The following is a 21788-nucleotide window of genomic DNA, read 5'->3' as shown; positions in this document are numbered from 1 at the left end:
CCGAACCTGCCGCGTCAGCAGGTAAATAAACTGGCCTGGCCCGCTAGGGTGCTTACCCTGCCGAGCCGCGTGCCGAACGTTGCCGACCCCTGAGCTAGGACCTGCCACTGAGCATGTCTTAGTACCAATTCACTCAAGCTTCACTCTTGAGTGGAAATAATCCCCTTTATAAGACAAGAATGAACTGAATTATAGCCCTCATCCAAAGTGTACTGGACTTCCATTTACTTTACTCAGCTTTGGATCAGGCCCTGTAACTGTTACTTCATTTTACTGCTGACTTGTACCTATGGTTTAGCTTTCTGTATGTCACCATACTGCCCCACAACTGTAGCAGCAATGTCTATAAAAGCAGACGGGAACTCTAAATTGGGCAAAGTTTCATAACTCTGCTAGCTTTTCTTATGTTTGGGAGACATCACAATTTCTCCATCATATTTTCTATCGGATTAATGGCAGAGAAAGGAAGGGGAAATTGCTACAAATGTTGTTGATTACCTGATGTTCTGGTTCCTCACCAAAGACAACTGTGTTTTCCCCATTTCAAATGAACCCACAGCAGTCCTATTCCTGTTACGCCACAAACCAAAATCTATAGTGCCATGAAGCAGAGGGCCTTTAACACTAAAGCAAGAAGGACATTGCTACATTGTCTGTGAGTTTTGTTAAATCACAAAACTCCAGTTGAGGTCTAAAAATGTTGATTCACTATATCATTATATTTTTGTCTAACTCAGGCAGCAAGTATGACGGGGGGAAAAGCATAATCAGCTATAATGTAGAATACTCTAACACAAGCTGTGAATGGAGCTACTCTGGCATATTATATACATTTACACATTCCCTCTATATTACACACACACACACATATGCATACTATGCCTGTAGCGAAGCAAGCCTTGTAATAAATTGCATTTACTATGCATTTACCTTTGGGATTGATAAGTGAACAGACAAAACATTTTGGGATTAGAACAGATTCCAGAAGAAGCTGCCATTCTGAAAATAAGGTATTCTTTCCCCAACTCTGGCTGGAGAACCCACTTGCCTCTAGGTGCCACAACCCTCCTCACCCCGTGCCTTTCCCTGATATGACCAAGGGAGTGGAATCCAACCAATTCATTGTCTCCCTCTTTCTCCCCATGTTGTTTCTTTCAGTCAGAGCTGGGAGCAGCATCCAACCTGCTTACTGTCTTCCCTTCCCTCTTCTGAGCCAATATAACTGTTGATTTGTTATTAGTTTTGCTAATAAGTAGTATGTTAACATTTCCTATCTTTAGTCAGTTCTAATTTATCTTAAGTAGTACACTGAGCTATTGGTACAATTCAGATACTGACAAGAGGTTATTGTATAAGGGTTATTTATATGGTACAACTTGTTCCTTTTTTATTAATCTCTATGCAATAGGATATTGATGTTTTACAGTTAAAGAGATTATATACTCAAATTTAAATGCAAAAATGTATGATGATTTTGCAGTTATAATCCCTTGGTTTCAGATTATCAGATGTCCCCACTTTCTTGTCCAGAGCCAGAGTATAGGTCAAAGTGGAAGAGGGCTCTAGTTGACACAAACTATTGAAAGTAATCTCTTTTCCGGTTTTTATTGCCCCTTCTCAAGAATACAGACTCCCCAACATTTAGGGGCATAGGCACAGTGAGTAGCAGCAGACTATTAGGTATATGAAGGGCAGATGACCAACCTCTTTCCAGGTTGCCATCAATGCTGCTACATAAGCTAGATGTGTTCAGAGCAGGATATAATGGAGACAACAACTAGGCAGTTGGTGCGCTGAGACTGCTGCTTCTTATTCCAAATATAATTGTTTCATCTGCCCTGTTTGTTTTTCTCCACTTGTCTTTTGGCATATGCTAAGGTTGTAATCTCTTTTGGGGGCAGGGTTTGTCTTTAATTGCATGTATATACAGCACTACACAATGGGGTCTTGATCCTTGATTGCAGCTTTTGGGGACAACCACAATACTATAATAAATCATTATTAAAATAAAATAATAATAATAATTAATAATAGTCTTTTCAAACCAGATAATATATCATATAAGTGATCCTTAAAAAAAATCTATGAAAAATGGTTACTAAACAAAATAAAAAAATACTGTAAACAAGCAGTTGGGTACTATTTAGAATATTCAGAAGCATGTGTAAGAATTTAAATGTGACCGCTTTTGGAGGGGCATGTTAAACACACACATATTATACACATCAAACCATCAATACACATAAGTACATCATATGCATAGAAATAAACAGCAGTACACTCACCATTTCAGCAAAAATACATGCACTGTGGAGCCATCTGAATAAATGTATCCACAAGTACTTGGTGTGGTGGGGTCACATCGCTCCTCCGGCCCTGGAGCTGCGACAGGGAGAGAGAGCAAGAGAGCCCCTCTCTCTCTCTCCCCGCTGCAGTCCCGGGGCCAGAGGAGCTCTGTGTCCCTGCTTCCCCGGCCTGTACACACACACACACACACACACACACACACCCGCCATGCATGCCCCTGAAAATATGTCATGTACTAAATTTAAATGAAACCAGGCACCTCCCACTTGGCTCAGACCCCCCCACCCGCGAAACAAGCTGATGTCCTAGGCACTGCCACAAACAATAATAATAATAATAATTAATAATAAATGAATAACAAAATGCCAGACAAGACATGGCAAAAGCATTCAGAAAACTCTGAATCATTTTCACCCAGCTGCTGCCATCTAGGCTCTTGATTAACATGCCAGGTACATGGCAAAATACCCCTCCAGTGCGGTTAGATGTACAAGGTCCAGAAGTGCCACAGTAATTGTAATGGAAGGTTGGAATTTTGGTGGAGTATTTCTGCACAGAGAGGCAAGCCAGTAGTGAAATAGTTAAATACAATTTCACAGGAGAGAGAGTGAGGGGAAAAAATGGTTAGTTCAGTCAAGTTCTTTCCTCAGTATCTGTTGCTTAGCTTTGTTCTCTTTCCATGGCCTAATGAAGGATTGTGTCTTTTGAAAGTCTGCCTGCATTTTATTTTCCACTTAACCCAATAAAAAGTATTAGTGTACAACTTAACTGACCTCTTGTTTTCCTTGCTTGCAAAAAGAGGAAAGACTGGCCCGCACAGTGGAATTTTTTAAAGAGAAAACATATATGGTTCTATATTCAGATTCTAAAAGTGACTATTAAAATTATACTTTTATTTATGTTGTAAGGCATCAAAGAGATGGCTAAAACTCCCAAACTCTGCAAATTAATTCTTACCATTGGTAGAGGATTTTTTTACTTTTTGCTGTACAATACTGTCTATATTGATATGACACATATAAGGTCATGGTAACTATAATATGCAGCAAGGATGAGATTTTCAAAAGACTTCCCTCAATATTAGATACTGGAAGCTGCCTGTAGGAGTTTCTTTGTAAAAGGCCCTCCAACTATGGAATCCAATGCCCTCCTGAAGGGACTAAAATATCAAGCCCTTCAGGACCCATTGCAATGCCCATATTTTCATTTATGTTTTTGGAGAAGAGAATTGTGTGTAATAAAGGCTGGCATATGTGGGTATGCTGTGGTACTCTGACCTGATATCACTGGTTGGTTATTTGTTTTGGGAAAGCTGCTGTCTGTGTCATTGTATTAGTAAAATTATGTTAACCTAGATTAGTGGATGGGCATTTTTACCCCCTTTATTGTGTTAAAAACCTTACTCAGTAGATAAATAATAACTAAATAACGATACTTCAAATGGTGAAAATGTTGAGAGAAAAATACAAACCAAAACCCAAGGACAAAAGACAAATATGGGACAAAATACTTCTAGAACTTGCAAAACTGCTCTAGATGCTTCTCAACATTTTATTTTATTTTTAAATTTAAAACATTCACTATTTATACAAAAATTAGCAATGATCCTGAACTTAAGATGTGGTTTTCTTTTTAACCCAAAGTCTATCCCCACAGTCTATATTTAATTGGGAAATTTTGACTTTTGTCTCTCTTTATCTCAATAACATCTTATTCCAAATCTTTCAAGCTTTCCTGACGGTTGGATCTCTTTGACAACTCAAGCACGTTCTTTATTTGAAGAAAATAGGTTATAATTAAGCAAAGTAACTAACAATTTGTATTGCAGAGAGTTTTGCAGCCCAATATTGATCCTATTGATTTCTAGGGAGTTGACTATTAATGTATTTAAAGTTAAGCACATGCTAAAGTGCTTGGATAGATCAGGATTATAGCGCTTGGCACTTTGCAGGATCAAGCCCTAAGGTAATAAACCTGGTCTCTAGCATGCGAATGGCTTGAAATCCCGGATTTATTAAGGCCACACATAAAATGGGAATAATAATGATTATTCATTTTTGTTAAGTACTTTGAGATCTATAGATGAAAATGTGCTATGTAAATGTAAAGCATTAGTATTAGTTACATATGTCAAGTGCTGTAACTAAACACAGCGTGGTTCAGTGTCTTGACTGAGAGGCACAGTGGTGCAGTAGATTAGCTAGGGCTACAGAATAAAATGTCTTGGGTCTGATACTTAATGTTATTTATTTTTTAGCACTTCTAATCAGCACTCAGCAAAAATGAGCTGCACTGTGTGTGAGTAGCTAACTCAGTTGATTAGGAAATATGAGTATTTTGACAGAGACACACTTAATGAGGAAGCATCACTAACATAATTATAAATTTAGCCAGTGTTGCTCTCTCTTTGATTTATTAATCTGGTAACCCACTCATCCTATTTACTGAAGATTTGAAACTCATCTCTTTATTCACCTACGCAAAACAAAACATGAAAAAGACCAAAGCCAAACTCACAAACATGGGAAATTCCCCAAGCACATCATTTACAAAAACCCACCATTTAAAAGAAAGGCAATAATTAGATAAACACATAATAAATTTTAAACTAGCTATATAATAAACAAACACAAGCACAAAGAAATTCATGTTCCATCACATGGAACCTTAAATTTGATGCAAAATTATTATTATTACATCAGTAATATCAAAATACAAACAAAAACTATTTTGAAAAATAATTTAAAATATCCATGTATAGCTGAATTACACTGACACATCCATAACTAATTTTACCATAAGATGATAATGTTACATGGCTTTTCTCTTAAGCTATATAGACATTATTTCCAAGAAACGTCAATTATAAGTGCTTTACTAAACATTCTACTCTCAGTTGATAAACAGATTAACTTGATATTTGAACTTTAAAATATGCCTCAAAAAGACTATCTAGGGACAGATATCAATATAACAAAAATATTTTTTTTAAAACCAAGAACTCCTGGGTTAGTATTAAAGTGGTTGGGTTGTGATGAAATATTCATTCATTAATACTTGATAATAAAAACAAACACATAATTCCTATTTGGACCGTGTAAAGTACTATAGTAAGTGGGCCTTTTAGAGAGAAAGGTATATAGACACTATGTCCTTAACTATCAATATACACCTCTACCCCGATATAACACGACCTGATATAACACGAATTCGGATATAATGCGGTAAAGCAGCGCTCCAGGGCGGGGGGGGGGGGTGCACTCCGTCGGATCAAAGCAAGTTTGATATAACGCGGTTTCACCTATAATGCAGTAAGATTTTTTGGCTCCCGAGGATAGCGTTATATTGGGGGTAGAGGTGAACTTACTTTTAAAGGTTTGGATTTTGTAAATAATGTGATAGGTAACTACCATTGTTGTCACTTAGCAAAGTCAACTTTTTTTTTTAAACAAAATTTTTTTGTTTTGCGAATCTTTATATTACACACACACACACACACTTTTCTGCTACAGTCAAAGGTTTCCAAACATTTTTAGATGCACTTAAAATGTCTTTAATTACTATTAGCAGAAAAAGAATCTAACTACATGAGCAGTAAGGAAACATCAGGAGGCCTCTTTGGAAGAAATTTAAAATGAAACATTCTTGAACGTTTGTTGGAGATCCTCCCCAGCAGCCTCTGCACATCTTTAAAAATGTAGAGAAATCAATCTTGATATTCAATGATCTATAATTGCCCAGGCTATCCTAAACACTTCTTTACAGTTAGTCATATGTGGTATGGACTGTACATCTTGCAATATCTGCTTAATGTTTCTTCTCTTTAATTTAGCAGCCATCCTCTAGCCATTTTTTAAAAAGAAAATATTTGCCAACTAATATTAAAAACTACTTGGACTTAATGTATCTCAAAGGATTATAGCATATGAAAATATAAATACTGTTTGGAACTGTCTGTGTTAGGTGAAAGGCTTCATCACTTTAGACACCAATCCAGCAAATGCACACATGTAGTCTCATTGCCCTCAGTGGGACTACTCGTGTAAAGACACGTACGTGTGTAAATGGTTGCAGAACAGAGGTCTAATTCTGGAAAGCTGATGAGTTCATAAAACGGTTGATTTTAAATAAAAGTTTCAATGTTCAGATTTTGACACTGAAACCTGGAGGTCCCCTGTTGTAAAGGAGATTTCCATGTAACAATAAGGGCTAGTACTACTCAACAATATGGTCCTACACGGTGACGTTACAGACTTCAAACTAAATTTGTGTGAAATTGGTACCCAGATTTTCTCCAGCACAGAGACAAGGGCATGGAGGCAATGTAACTTTTAGGGCTGTAATAAGCAACATTCACCAGTTCACAAAGGCAAAACTCAGGAAATGTGTACACACTCTCTCTCTCTCTCTCTCTCTCTCTCTAAAGCTGATGGACTTCCCACAAAGCATTCTATGGCCTCCTCACTATATGCTTTTGTATCCTCTTAATGGCTCCAGTGACACAATAAAGCAAATGCCAGTGTTTAGTGCACCAGTAGTTCCAATTTGGAAGATTTTGCTTGGGTTTAGTATTTGAAGATCCATATTGTGCCCCACTGCCCATTCCTATGGATGCAGTCACAATAGCAGCAAGAGCATGTGGAGGCCGCACCAATTCAGCCAGCTGAAGTAGCATCACCACAGACTATGCTGAGGCAGTTTTCCAACTTCTTCTCCACTGTCTCATTTACCTGGGACACAGTGCATAATAAGCAAATATTTTGCAAAATTGGGCTCAGTGCATAGATAAACTATCCTCACAAAAAGCAATGGGCGAAAAAGAAGGATGTTCCAAGAAGGGAGAAATAATGAAAAAAAAGAGGGATACAAATGATCAAAGATGTGATAATCCCGAGAGAAGAACATGACACCAAGTCCAGCTGGGTGCAGCAGAAACTCAAGCAGGTGTGCTCAGGGAGAAGGAGTTCCATATGTGAACTCCTTAATGAAGAAGGCCCATGCACCCAGTCCCAATAAGTGCCTGAAACTGCAAACCATTGCTCATGTGAATAGTCCCACTGAAATTATTGGTATTATTCATATGAGAAGATGTTACAATTCCTAAAATGGACCTTGGGCCAGAGAACAAGGACAACCAAGCTGACCCTTGTTACCCCATTGCTTATGAAGACATGACCATTTCCTCTGGTATGTCACAATGGATACCATCATCCACCACCTTTAGTATCTATAGTAACTTTACCAAACAATCCCAGCATCCTGTGTCATTAAAAAGAAGTCAGCTAATTCCTTACCCCCATGTTGTTGCTCTTTTGTTTAACTGAGAAGTTCTTTTAGCTCATATTCATACAGTCAAATCTAACTGGGCAAAAAATTAAAAGGGTAAAGATATTTAAGCACAAATAACATTTCAGATTACTGCTTTAAACTAGTGTTTTTCAACCTTTTTGATGCCAGGGACCGACTTGCTGCCTTCTTCAACTGTGTCAGGGAGATCTTAGGGACCAGCTAAGGGACCATGGACCAGTGGTTGAGTAACACTACTTTAGACTATTGGCAGCTGGTATAAGAACAGGTGTTGGTAGGTTAAATTATTAGGCTGCAAGGGAGGCAGTGTTTTCTGGTGATTAAAGCAGGGGAATGGGAGTCACAACTCCAAAGTTCTTCTCCTGGTTCACTGTGATCTTGGGGAAGTCACCTAGGGCTAAAAGGTGCTCATATATAAAAGGCTCTAAACACAGCAGAATTGCCTTGATTCCACTGTGCAAGTGGGGCAGATGGTTTGTGAAGACTTTGCAGAAGAGCTCTGTTTCCCTTACATACCTCAGAGTTCAGCTCTGCCTGTCTCCATGGCAGCTGGGGCTTGGTGACATGGTGAGAGAGCTGCTCAATTGATCCACTACTACTACATTTGCTGTGGGGTATGTTTTAAAAATGTGGTTTCAAACTGTGTGTGCACAGCTTTGCACAAGCCTGTATTATCACGAGTGATAGAATTTACACTTGCAAAACCCCAGACCCAACATTTCTCTTATGATATTTAAAAAAACATTAAAGCAATCACTATCTAGAGCATATGGAATGGCTGTTGGTTTAAAATCTGTGGAGCTCTGTTAGATTAAGGAACCAAGATATTTTTTCTCCTACTTTGTAGTTAGTCTCTTATTCTTTCTTTTATCTATTTTATGATTTGTGATAGCTCTCATATCACCATAGTGTCTAGGGGACAGATTTACAATGGTATTTAGGTACCTAAAGATGCAGATAGGCATCTACCAGGATTTACAAAACTGCCTCAGCAGGTTAGCTGCCAAACTCCCACTGAAATCAATGGGAGTTAAGTGCCTAAATACCTCTGAGGAATTGGGCCTAAGTGCCTTACATTCTGGTTGCAAGTAGCTGCCTCTCCCCCACTCTGAACATGCCGTTAGCAGATTCTCCCACGTTATGAATTCTGCTGCTGTTGCATTTCAATGCAGGGGCATTTGCTGCAGGATCTTTCACCACCTGCCTCCTTCACAAATATTCATCAGAGTTGGCTTACCAGTACAGTGACCAGATGTCCCAATTTTATAGGCACTGTCCTGATATTCTGGGCTTTGTTTTATATAGGCACCTACTACCCCCCCTTCCTGATTTTTCACACCTGCTATCTGGTCATCCTACTTACCAGCTCCATAGCTCTGAGAGAGGTAAAGGGGACCAAGGGTGAAAGACTGTGACTGGATCTGAGGGCCCAACCAAGGAAGAGGTAGAAGGGAAGAAAATCTCCAGGATCAGATCCAAGGTGAGCTTCTCATTGTGGAAGGAAAGAAACAAGTAGTACACATTCTTTCACTGTGTTTCTATCCACAGACTCCTCATGGCCATGCATCATGTGAATTATGCCCAAGGATATTCCATGAAAGAACTTACAAGAAACAATGTGCCTAAAGTACCTATTCAAGTAGACCAGCTAGTTTTTGAACTGACAGTGTAAAGTGGATGTGTTGCCAGGGCCGGTGCAACCACTAGGCGAACTAAGCGGCCGCCTAGGGGCGGCAAGTGGTTGGGGGTGCCCAGGGCCATACTTAGGCATAGGCAGCTGGGTAGGGCACCTGAAAATTTGGGGCACCACTGGGTCTTAGTGTACACCCTACTGGTTTTCCTATCCCTGTTCTGACCCTTCCTGTAGGCTCTGAGTCTTCCTGGGAAGGGGCTCTAGTAGTTAAAAGAGAAAAAGTCTCCAGCCTGCCAGACCTATTAGCACAACACTGAAACTGTTAAAGAGCCATTCAATGGGTAATGAAGACATTTAACAGGCATTTGCCAACCCCCAGGTATCTACTGTCAGTTTCTGAATGTACTGACAAAAAAGAGTTGTGCATGACTGTGATAGAACATGTCAGTCTACAGGACCTTAGTTTAAAATTTGCTTTAAAAATATTTCATTAGTGAGTTGGTGAAAATTATAAAATCACATCTCTAAAAAAATCCTTGCATAGTTTTTTAGATGTACAATCATCTTTAGCCTTAAATGCTTGGATCTTCAGACATATGGTTTTTTAAATAAATTCTTCAAAAGACCACCCTTATCTAAAATACATATTTAATTGCTATAGTAAAAAAACTTACTTCCAAAGTCTTCCTGTCCTTTCTGTCCATCCATTTCTCCCTTCACCCCTCCCCCCCATTGAAGGAAGCAACAGCTGACAGAGAGTTTCCCTTTCTTCTGACTATCTGATGAACTAGTTTTAAGCAAAATCAGTACCTTAGTAAGATATAAAATCCTTTGTTATGCCTAAAATCTTTGGAAACTTATTTTTTAAAGTTGGTGAAATTTCATAAACATGTGTATTGTTATGGAGATCACACACAGTAAATTAGTGTTCCCTTTTTCTAAAAGCAATGAACATTGTTATGAACACACTAAACCTCTGTGACTGATTAATTTAAAATAATGTCTGTTTCAGTGAGTTAAATATGTAGTAATCTGGAATGATTACTTTATGAAGGCTTAAGAGTACGTTTAAAATATAAAATCACCTTAGAAATACGGATTAAGAAAATGTAAAACAGAGAAGAGATGCATCATGTATTCCATAATATTTAATGTTGTATTCAGCAAGACAGCTGACTCACCCTTACTACAAAATTTTTGCAAATAAATGTATGACAAACTTCAGGGCATATCAAAAAACCTGTGACTGACATTTTTTATTCCCAAGTTTAGTGCTTTTAATTAGGTACCTTCTGCATATCCATTCTGCGTGAGAGAGAGAGTACAGGGGTCTCTGCGGGGAACTGTGACTCTCTGCCACTGTGAGGCATCTTGTTATTCTTTCTGCCTTGTCCCTCCGCCCCCGCCACCGCTGGGCTGCAAGCTCAGGCTGCTGTTGGGCATAGGGGCACCAGTTTAATAATACTGCATATGGCCCCATAAATCCCAGGGACGGCCTTGGGGGCGCCAAAAAGCGGTGCCCTGGCTCGGCAGGGAGGAGCCGCCTTCCTGAGCCACCGGAGAGCCAGACCGTCTGCTTGCGGGGGCGGTAAGCCCCAGCCATGGAAGAGCCGGCGCAGCGCAGGGGGGCAGGAGCCCTGCAAAGGCTGTGGCACCGCTAGCGGGGGCAGCCATGCCCCCCGCTTCCCCTGCCCAGGCTGTGGCCTGGTGCCCCCTGGGGGGCTCCTGCAGGCTTCAGCAGACGAATGCGGGGAGAGGCCCCCCGTGCGTCTCCCAGCTTGTCCCTCACCACACTCGGGCTCTGGGGCTCCCGGGCATGTGAGCTGCCGCTGCCGGGGCGTGGGGCCCTAAGCCTGCTCCGGGAGGGGCAGCAGTGGCGGCAGCGGCTCACACTCCTGGGAGCCGCAGAGTCTGAGCATGGTGAGGGGAGAGCTGGGGAGGCGCATGGGGGCCTCTGCCCACATGAATCTGCTGCAGGAACCCCCAGAAGGCAGCTCCTCCCTGCCAAGCTGCTGCAGCAGCCCAAGTCCGGCAAAGCCATTGAGTGGACTCGGGGTGGGGGCTGCCGGGGTAAGAGGGGGGGAACCTGGTCTGGGGAGCAGCCCCTGGGCACGGTTGGCCCGTGGGCAGGCTGGCCCCTGGGGTCTATAAAGGCTCATTGGGATTTGCCCCTCTATGAACTGATGTGCGGGGGGCGCAAGGTGGAAGTTTCACCTAGGGCGCAAAATATCCTTGCACCGGCCCTGTGTGTTGCTAATGGACCCAGGGAGGAGTGCTACAAAGATATTTTTACTAATTAATAACAAAAGCAAGATTGGTATTTTACTTCAGTGGAGCTACAAACATTTTAAATGACAACCATTCAGTATCCCTCTGCTTTAAAATAGGCTAGAAGTTGGTTTACAGTTTCTTACCCAAGGATCCTACTCTGCCAATGTCACAAATACTGTCACTTCCAATAAGGTAATGGCCACCAGCGGCAAGAGCAGGAGGTCCAGAAATCCCAAATGTAATTACATTTTATTTCCAAATAAATAGATTTCACAGTTTATTACTGGTGAGAAGGGCTTCTGGCTTCACACACTGTTGGACTGGGTAAAATGAGTGGAATTTTCCTCTACAGACATATAGATGTCTGTGCATAATTCAGTGAAGAGTTTCTTTGTTTCTTTTATACCCAGAGTACCTACATTTTGCCCAAGTGATGGCCAGACTTGCCAGGACCATCCTTAAGGGCCTGATCCAAATGAAGTCAGTGGGGCAAATCTATTGACTTCAATGAGCTATGGATCAGGCCTTAACAGTCATAGTCCATGAAACAAGGCCATTAAAGTGTAGCCTAAAGAGTTCTTCAATGCAACTTGTGGTCCCACTCATATTCAATATGGAGGTCTAGCCATGGGGACTATAGGTCCCAGTTACGAACTTCAAGTTCCAGCGTATAATGCTTTATCTCGATCTGAGCAGCTAAGGGCATGCAGGCCTGTAATCTTGATCGCCTATACCATGTTGAAGATGAGAAAGATCACAAGACACAACGTAGACCGCCAGGGGCTGCACTTTGACTTACCTATTTCATGTTTTAAATATATTCCAAGAAAAAATGAAATTAAAAATAAATAAAATTAACAATCCATGAAAGTTTTTTCTGTAAAAAACAGAGATTCTTAAATAAAAGCCCATGCTGGAAACAACTTAATTTTCAAGCAGTGGTAGGGAAATATGGTATCATGTTCCCCTGCGATCATTACTGATTGAGCTGGTTGTGATCCAGCAGAGAATAAGCAGGTCAGAAAAGAAAAAAATAGTCTTGTGCTTAAGGCTGAGACTCTGCACCAGGATTCAAAAGATTGTGGTTCAATTCCCGATATGCCATAGAGTTCCTTTGTGACCTTGGGCAAGTTACTTAAGCTCTCTGTCTTCAATTCCCAGCTGTAAAAGTAGGGATAATATTTTCTCCCACCCTTTGTTTGTCTTCTCGGTGTTTCAGGGCAGGGACTGTCTCTTATAATGCATTAGTATAGCACCTATCTCAATGGAGCCATAATCTGAGTTACTTCTAGGCTCTGTTATAATAATAACTATTTAAATGCTTTTTGAATCCCACATTTCTGAAAGAGCAGTTCATGTTTGTAGTGAACGAGGGAGTTAATTTTTTTAAAATTATACTTAACTTCTTTGTGCAAGTTTTAAATAATGAAGCACATTGTTATTTTTAGTTTTGAATATTTTGGAATGTCTGGAATGCCAAGTTCCCAAGATGATGATTAAAAGGTCAAGTAATAAAATATATGATAAACTACGCCTGAGATTCCTCATAAAACAAATGAGTAATGGCTGTAAAAACTGTGTTGCTGTAGTTTAATACTGAAAAATATATGTGTTGTATCATTTCTTTACTTCAATTAGATTACAGAAATATTAGTAAATCAGCATGATAATGTTTAATTTGCAGTTAAGCCTGTTTCAAGGCTGAAGTCAGACTCAGAAAAAACAGTTGAAAAGAGTCCATGAACAGTAACACAGTATTGGTGTTTGCAGTGGACACGTTTTGGACAATGTGAAATGGATTTTTTTTTTCTTGTCACAGTGAAGGTCAGGTATTGGTAAGTATCACTTTAAGTTTCTTTAGAAGATTACTGGGGTTTCTGTGAGGATTATAACAGTAGATTAGAACATGTTCAAGTCACAGTCACAGGAGCCCTCCAGAGCTGTTAAGCATTTGGCATATCTCACTTATCTCTAAGGGTGGCAGAGGCCATCAATACAAAGTGGACCATCAATCAATCTGGGGTCTTCTTCAGACATCTCCTGTCAGCTGATCAGAGGAAGACTTTGGAGAATCAGCTTTCCATTATCAGGATTTGGTCTGTGATCAGAACAAGCCACTGAACCTTTTACTTTTCACTTGGCAAAAACATATACACTGGAAAAAAGTCCTGACAGTTCATTCATTTTGCTCCATACTGGAGCCAGATGATGTTTGACTGGTGGGACCCACCCTCTTTGATGTTGTACTCTTTTGAGAGTGGCCTGCTGTGAAAAAAATTTTATCCTTCCAAATTAAAGAGAAATATTTCTGTGTCCAGCTGTTCCATGTGACATGTTTGCCATTTTTCAGTGTATTGGCTTTGTGCCATTTTGCAGGCTGTGTTTCAAACCTATCTTTTTCCATCTCCTTCTCTCAGCAACAATATCCACAATGTGTTAGTGTCTCCAACGTCCCTATAACATCAATACCAAAAAGGAAAATACAAGTGATACTTCATTGCTATGAACTACACTAACAATATTTACACGTTTCTTTTGAAAAAAAAATTTCAATTAAAACCAGCATCATTTTATTACATGAAATGAAGTATAAAACTCTCAAATATAATCTACCTATGAAAAATTAAGGTCAGTTTATTTCTGATTATAGTAACCAAACCATGAAGTAAATCCTCTGTAGAATACATTTGCAAACTAAATGAGTTTGGATGTTATTAAGACTCGTTTCATCTGTACTGAGTCCACATCAAAAAAATGGCATCAGTTCAGCAGGCCCTAGCTCTGTTTAAATTAAGACAAACTTCTCATGAAAGCTTGAATAAACATTTAGGTTTAAGTAATCAAGAAAACCTGTATCTTCTCATATTTATTAAGTGTAATTTTTAGAGTTATAAAAACTGCTGTCACGAGTTGTGTATACTCTAAATAAAGGGTGGGCCACACCATTACAATTTTCCCCCTTCCCCCTCATCTCTTGAGGTGGGTGAAACACAACAGGTTCCAATTACTCTTCTGCTCCAGGCTTCCCTCTTCCCTTTCATTTCCATATTTGCTGACATGAAAAGAGATCAATGCTTAATAGATTCTGGCACGCTCACCACTGTAGAAACCTATGTTCTGTAATTTATCTCAGAATATGACTAGCAAATTTGAATAACTGCTCATGTACTCATCACATAAATGTGATGTGAAAATTAAAAATAGAGTCAGAGGCACTGTAGGTGAAGAAGGAAATATCTATTTTGGAAAACTACCCAGAGAGGACAATATAAATTAACTGTTTCCCCTTTCAGGTACACAAATCGAAGCTTCCTGCCAAAAAAAAGAGCAGGATCAGTGCTGTCCTAAAAGATCTGAGCTAAAAATAATGTGTAATGATGTGGCCTGCTCTTTATTTCCAGTATACATAATTCATGAAAGCAGTGTTTATAACTCTGCAATGACATAGATATATGAATAAATGGAAATTGATGGTGCAGCTCAAATATAACATCAGTGGATACCCCATGCTATGACCTGCAGCCATGCTCTGTTTTGTTGTGATTCACTCCCACTCATAAACTAAGCAGGTTCAGGCCAATTCTGCATTTGAATAGGAGAAATTCATGGAATACCGAGTTGCTGCAGGAAACAGTACTGGTGAGTCTGTAGGTGGCACTCTTCCCTCATCCTGTAGTGATTTGGAGTGCTAATCTTCATTTATATATAAACTCTATAAATGGCTACATTTAGATTTCTATGTCATAACATTGCATGATGATTCAGTACAACATTGTAAAGATACTATGCATGTCATCATGGTTCCTCACCTTTCCTAGGCCTATTTTCCTAGATAAATTTGGAAACTTCCTCACCACAATGGCCTCTGATTTCCCCTTCCATATTGGACAAAGATTCTCAATCTCCATTATTTTGCCTTCTGTCCTATCATCTTCTACATCCACCACAAAGTCTTAGCATTCTTCTCCTTTTCTGCCCTCCCCCACTTCATTACAATTACATCAGAAAACGCCAAACAACAATGAAAAAAATAAAAATAAATGACTAACCATAAAGGTTTGTGTTATCCTGATTTTTCCTTTAACTCTAACTCTGTACAGTTTTTGTCCTTCTTTCTATCCATTTCTCCCTTGTTTTTAGTATCTTTCCTCACCCCCATTTCCTTCACCAGTTCTCACATTTTTCTTTTCCATTGCATCCCTCTCCTCTGCTCTCTACCCCAATTTCACATTTTTCTCTCCCTCCCACCATATCCCAAGAACTCCCACATCTTTCTCTGGCTCCTTTACATCAGAATAATTCCCCTGAACTCCATGGAGTTACGCCTGATTTTCACATGTTTTCTAAGAATAGAATTAGCTACGCATCTCTTTTTTGTTTACACCAGCCACCACAACACAACCCTCTTTCTCTGGGTCCTCATCTCTTTGGCACTAAGGCCCAAATCTATCTTTCCTTTCTACTCAGATCTCTTTCCCTAAATACCCTAGGATCTTTCCAATTCATTCTCTCATCCCAGGACCTTTCCCATTTCACATCATTTCTATCCTTAATCTCAGACACACCTACCCTCAACAATAAGTGAGGGTGTTTTTCATGGCTAGGAGGAACACACAAAATCTATTTTTTAATTACTCTCCCCCAGCTGTCTTAATGTGCAACACAATGGGCTAAATTAACCCCTAGTGTAATTCAATGGAAGTCAATAGGGACAACAGAGGTCACTTTAATTTTTATTATTAATTAGCTAGTGGATGCAGTGATGTGCTATAATAGGCATACATAAAAACAGTCACTGTACCTAAGAGTTTGCAATCTAAAAGCCACAAATAAGACTAAATGCACTGGGAGACCCAGACAAGGTGGTAGTTGAAAATGTAAACGCTCCCCCAATGTAGACACTTTCCCCTTAAATACAAATGTGGTAAGGAGGGCAATTCATTAATGTGGGTTAGTAATCTTCCTAATCCTGACAGGAATAGCCCTGTTTCCCCTACCCTCCAGGAAAGGAAGGCCGCAGCTCCCCCAATTAGGCAGAGATTTCCCCCAACTCACATCCCCATGTCTGTGGAGAAAGAGTGAGGAAACCCTGGAACCTGCATGAGGACTGAATAGAAGAAGTTGAGCGTACTGACAGCCAGCTTGTTTCTTCTGAGGCCAGTCCCCGAAGGGGCAGATGAACAGCTATGGAGAGAGAGAGAGAGAGAGTGTGTGTGTGTGTGACCCCATGAGCTAGGTTGGGTGACCAGGTGTCCGGTTTTCGACCAGAGCACCCGGTCAAAAAGGGACCCTGGTGGCTCCAGTCAGCACCACCAACCGGACTGTTAAAACTCTGGTCGGCAGTGCTGCAGCGGTAAGGCAGGCTAGTTCCTACCTGTCCTGGCTGGCACTGCACTGTGGCCTGGAAGCGACTAGCAGGTCCGGCTCCCAGGGGGGACCACAGGGCTCCGCACACTGCCCCAACCCTGAGCCAATGGGAGCTGGGGCAGGGGAGGGGGAAAGTCTCTGCAGGCAAGAGCGGCACGTGGAACCTCCCTGGCCCCCCTGCCTAGGACATGGACCTGCTGGCTGCTTCCGGGGCGCACACAGCCTGGTGCCAGGACCGGCAGGCAGCCTGCCTCAGCCCACCCGCTGCACCACTGACCAGGAGCCACCCTAGGTAAGCCAGTGCCTTGAACCCGAGCCACAACCCCCTGCCCCAGCTCTGAGCCCCCCCAAACCCAGAGCCCCCTCCTGCATCCCAAACCCCTCATCCCTACCCCCCCAGAGCCCTCACCCCCCCTGCACCCAGCCCCCTGCCCCAGCCCAGAATCCCCGCCCATACCCTGAACCCCTCATCCCCAGCCCCACCCCAGAGCCCTCACCTCCTCCTGCACCCCAACCTGCAGCCCCCTACCACACGCCGAATCCCTCTGCCCCACCCCTGAGCCTGGAGCCCCCTCCTGCAGCCCAAACCTCTCATCCCCAGCCCCACCCCCAGCTGGAGCCCTCACCCCCTCCCACACGCCAACTCCCTGCCCAAGCCCGGAGGCCCCCCCCGTAAACCCCTCATTTCTGGCCCCACCCCAGAACCCGCACCCCCAGTTAGAGCTCTCACCCTCTGCCCCAGCCCAGTGAAAGTGAGTGAGGGTGGGGGAGAGCGAGCCACTGAGGGAGGGGCAATGTAGTGAGCGGGGGCAGGGCCTCAGGGAAGGGGCAGGGCTAGAGTGTTCGGTTTTGTGTGACTAGAAAGTTGGCAACCCTAGAGTTGGGGGGCAGTGAGGGAATGGATATGCTCAGGAAGGGGGCTTAGAAAGAGAAGCAAAATGGGGAAGCAGAGAGAAAACTTGTATAAACTTGGAAGCTCACTTAAATATTTTGCTTGGGAGACCAAACATAAATGAATATGTTCCTGCTAACAAGATGCAATACAGTTTTTCTTTTACTCCTTTTCAAATGCCTCGTAAATCAGATACTGGCTCTGAATTTGTGGATGAGCCTTCCCAATTAAATTCATCACCACATTTGGAAGAGGAGCAAGCATTAAGGCATCTATTTGCAAGCAGACTGTTAGCCAGCTACTCAGATTAGCTACTTCCAAAGAGCTAGACACAGTTCTAATAGAAATCAGTGTAATAAGAAGCACCTTATGGTTCTTATGTGACAGATTATGATCTCACATGAAAACGAATGTCCTAGAACTAACCCTTTTTAATAAGGAATCTTTAAAACATATTAAATGTTTGTCCTAATGAAGTAATGGTTTCCTATGGTTTTACTTCTTTTCTGTACTCCCTATAGTTTTATTTCTTTGTTGAAATATGTCACTTCTTAAATTATTATGTTTTCCTAAGTCTACTACATTCTTTTTCTAACCCACACTAAGAAAGCACAATTGTCAAGCGTTCAATTTCGAGGGCAAACTGACCTCCAACATATTGTGAATAACATATATTTCATATTTTACAGTTATTCTGAAAACATTCCTAAGCTTATATCCTGTGTGTGTCTGAGTATCTTCAAATCACTCCACCCAACAAGAGTAAACCAAAAAGCCTAATGCCACCAGTCAATATCAAGGACGAGGTGAGAGGAGAAGATGAAGAAGTAATTCAGTATGATGGAGTCACTAATATTACAGGAGTCACAGCCAACTTAGATAAGACACTGTTGTGAGACAGCCCCACAGCAGCTGTTGCAGTCCCAAAACTGTCATTTTCGAGTGTTAAAAATTGTCTAACTACTGTCTAAGAAACTGGGAGGACAGGAAGAGAAAAGAGCGAAGTCAATGCGCTATGATTTTAGCCTTCACTGACCCATTTTGTCAAAGAAGTACTGTGCTACAGATTGCACAGTTGCACAGTACGGCGTTTCACTGACACATTTTGATCCTTTTTTCCTCAAAGGTCTTTCATTCCCTAGTAGATCTTATAGAAGGACATGAACTACTCTGGGCTTCCTGAGGGAGAGATTTACTTTGTCCAGGTTAATAAATTATCTAGTAATCTCATGTGGCATCTGGGTAGGCAATTTATTACACCTACTATAAAACCCTTGGAATCAAAGATGAGTAAACATCTTAAAAGGGCAGGACAACCTATCATAATGAGGCAAATTCAGAGGCATGCCATAATCTAACACTTAACTGTTGTAGTCTCTTCCATAAAGCCACGTGTCTCATGAAAAATGACAATCTGCCACACGCAAGGGAATTCTCTCCTCCAGTCCGTAGTGCCAATCACTATTTTTCATGTATTCCATGCACCGAATTGGCATTGGTGTCAATGGGAGTTCAGCATAGAGAAGTACACAATGTGCAATAGAGATCAACACTGAATGTAAAAAGAATTTTGTCTGTACATCTGATCCTGTGATGACCAAGTACAGAATTATAGTTATGTAAATAAAAACTCACAACACTCCGTCAAAGCAATAATTTTTGGTCAACAGTTAAATGCATTAACCCATAGATAAGAGTGACATTTGCTAACCAGTCATCCAAATGAATACTTAGGAACACACATCTATGTCTTTACCTTTCTCATCCACAGTATCTCAAAAGTTTTTGTGAAATCATGTCATGAAAATTAAAGTGGCTAGAAGAATTATATTCTTGTCAATTATTTCACCCCCCCTCCAAAAATTCTTAGGATTTACCCACTGATTAAATTCCTGCTAAAGTAAATGAGAAAATTACAAGTCAGTGAAAAATTTAGGGAGCATTATTGTCTTTATGAAAAAAACCCTATCATTTTAATTAAATCAAATCCAACTGTTGAAAATAAAGCATTTTAAATCATTTAACTATGAATTATATGTAAACCTTACAATAACAAAATTTAAAAATTCATGTGATTTTTTTAAATGCTAGGCTCACTTCTTTGGAGACACATTTTCAGTCCAAAAAGTTATCTGTCCAAAAATGTTTAGAATCAGCATCGTATTAGCTATTAACAAAGGGTATGATCCTGACCTCATTAAAGAACAATGAGAATTTTTAACATTGATTTTAGCGGGATCTGCAAGAGGCCCAAAACCATTTTGAATTCAGCAAGTATGAGTATGTGACACTCCATAATGGTTACCAGAGGTGGTATTCTCCTCAAAATATTCCAGGAGTATGCTTAATTCCTATTAACTGTGCTGTAAATCTCCTATGTACAGTAACTCCTCACTTAACGTTGTAGTTATGTTCCTGAAAAATGTGACTTTAAGCAAAACGATGTTAAGCGAATCCAATTTCCCCATAAGAATTAATGTAAATGAGGGGGTTTGGTTCCAGGGAAATTTTTTTTCCTGGAACCTAACCCTCTCATTTACATTAATGTAATTACTTTACATTACATTAATATGTGTGTGTGTGTGTGTGTGTGTGTGTATGTGTATATGTATACATACACACACATTACATTACATTAATATGTGTGTGTGTGTATATATACACCTCCACCTCAACCAAGCTTCACAATCATCATCACTGTGTACCAGTATTAAATTGTTTGTTTAAAACGTATACTGTGTGTGTGTGTGTGTGTATGTATACACACACACACAGTATACGTTTTAAGCAAACAATTTAATACTGGTACACAGTGATGATGATTGTATAGCTTGGTTGAGGTGGAGGAGTCAGAGGGTGGGATATTTCTAGGGAATGCCTTACTGCTAAATGATGAACTAGTAATTGGCTGAGCCCTCAGGGTTTAACTCTCACACTCTACTGTACAAGGCAGCAGGAAAGGAGGGAGGGCAGACAGAGACAGAGACACACACCCTGTGTGTGTGTGAGAGAGAGAGAGAGAGAGAGAGAGAGATGCGCATTTCCCCTTTAAGTATGCAGAATGGGGTCAGAAATACACTGCCTTGTTAATTAGATCAGCAAGCTGAGACCAGACTGCAGCTGCTGCTGCCTGGAAGCTCCCTCTTTCATGTGTGTCCCCTGCTCTATGGAAGATGGGGTAAGCGGGGTGCAGGAGCAGGGGAGAGGGGGACACCCTGACATTAGCCCTCCTCTTCCTCCCCCCACACAGCAGGCAGGAGTCTTGGGGAGCAGCTCCAAGGCAGAGGGCAGGAGCAACACATGGCAGTGGGGGGAGGGACAGCTGCAATTGTTAGCCTGCTGGGCAGCTGCTGCACAGGGAACTTAGGAGAGCAGGGAGCTGATAGGGAGAGCTAATAGGGGGCTGTTGGTCCACCATGGTTCCAACCACCCACCAGCTAGCTCCACCAGGCTGCTCTTCCTGCAAGCAGTGGACAAAGCAGGCAGCTGCCAAATGACGTTAGAAGGGAGCATTACACAACTTTAAACGAGCATGTTTCCTAATTGATCAGCAACGTAGCAATGAAACAACGTTAACCGGGACGACTTTAAGTGGGGAGTTACTGTATCTGAAGAATGAACCCCAAGTCTGCAGATTTTGAAACATTTATTTATCTTGGAGGTGTGGGCTTAGGGGTCAGGAGGGAGTGTTTCAATTCTTAAAACACAAGAAGTTATTATAAAATAATAATAGTATTTAGCATTGACTATTAGCACTTTTCCTCTATAGATCTCAAAGCCCTTTACAAAAACGGGTATGTACCTTTAGTTTCATTTTGCAAAGATGGAAACTGAGACATGCAGAAGTTAAGCAGTGAGTCAGTAGATGAGTGGGGACTAGCACTCGGGCCTTGTGATTCCCAATCCAGTGCCCTATCCGCTGGAACTTTGTACATATAACTCCTATCAACATAAATAGTACGTATTCACATAACTTTGCATAGAGATGAGACTAAAATCCAAGCCTCATCA

General features: G+C 41.1%; 1 protein-coding gene and 1 long non-coding RNA gene across 6 annotated transcripts in view; one reads left to right on the top strand and one right to left on the bottom strand.

The window, feature by feature from the left end:
* Positions 1 to 21788, bottom strand: part of PRDM6 (PR/SET domain 6) — an 89654-nt gene that overhangs the window by 31759 nt on the left and 36107 nt on the right. The window lies entirely within an intron of this gene.
* Positions 8159 to 20341, top strand: LOC101947329 (uncharacterized). Its single transcript, XR_006175495.2, has 3 exons — positions 8159 to 9094; positions 13203 to 13353; positions 18467 to 20341. It is a non-coding gene; the product is annotated as an uncharacterized LOC101947329 (long non-coding RNA).

This window comes from Chrysemys picta, chromosome 6, assembly GCF_011386835.1.
Source record: "Chrysemys picta bellii isolate R12L10 chromosome 6, ASM1138683v2, whole genome shotgun sequence".
Classification (NCBI taxonomy): domain Eukaryota; kingdom Metazoa; phylum Chordata; order Testudines; family Emydidae; genus Chrysemys; species Chrysemys picta.
This window is presented reverse-complemented; position numbering and strand designations above follow the sequence as displayed.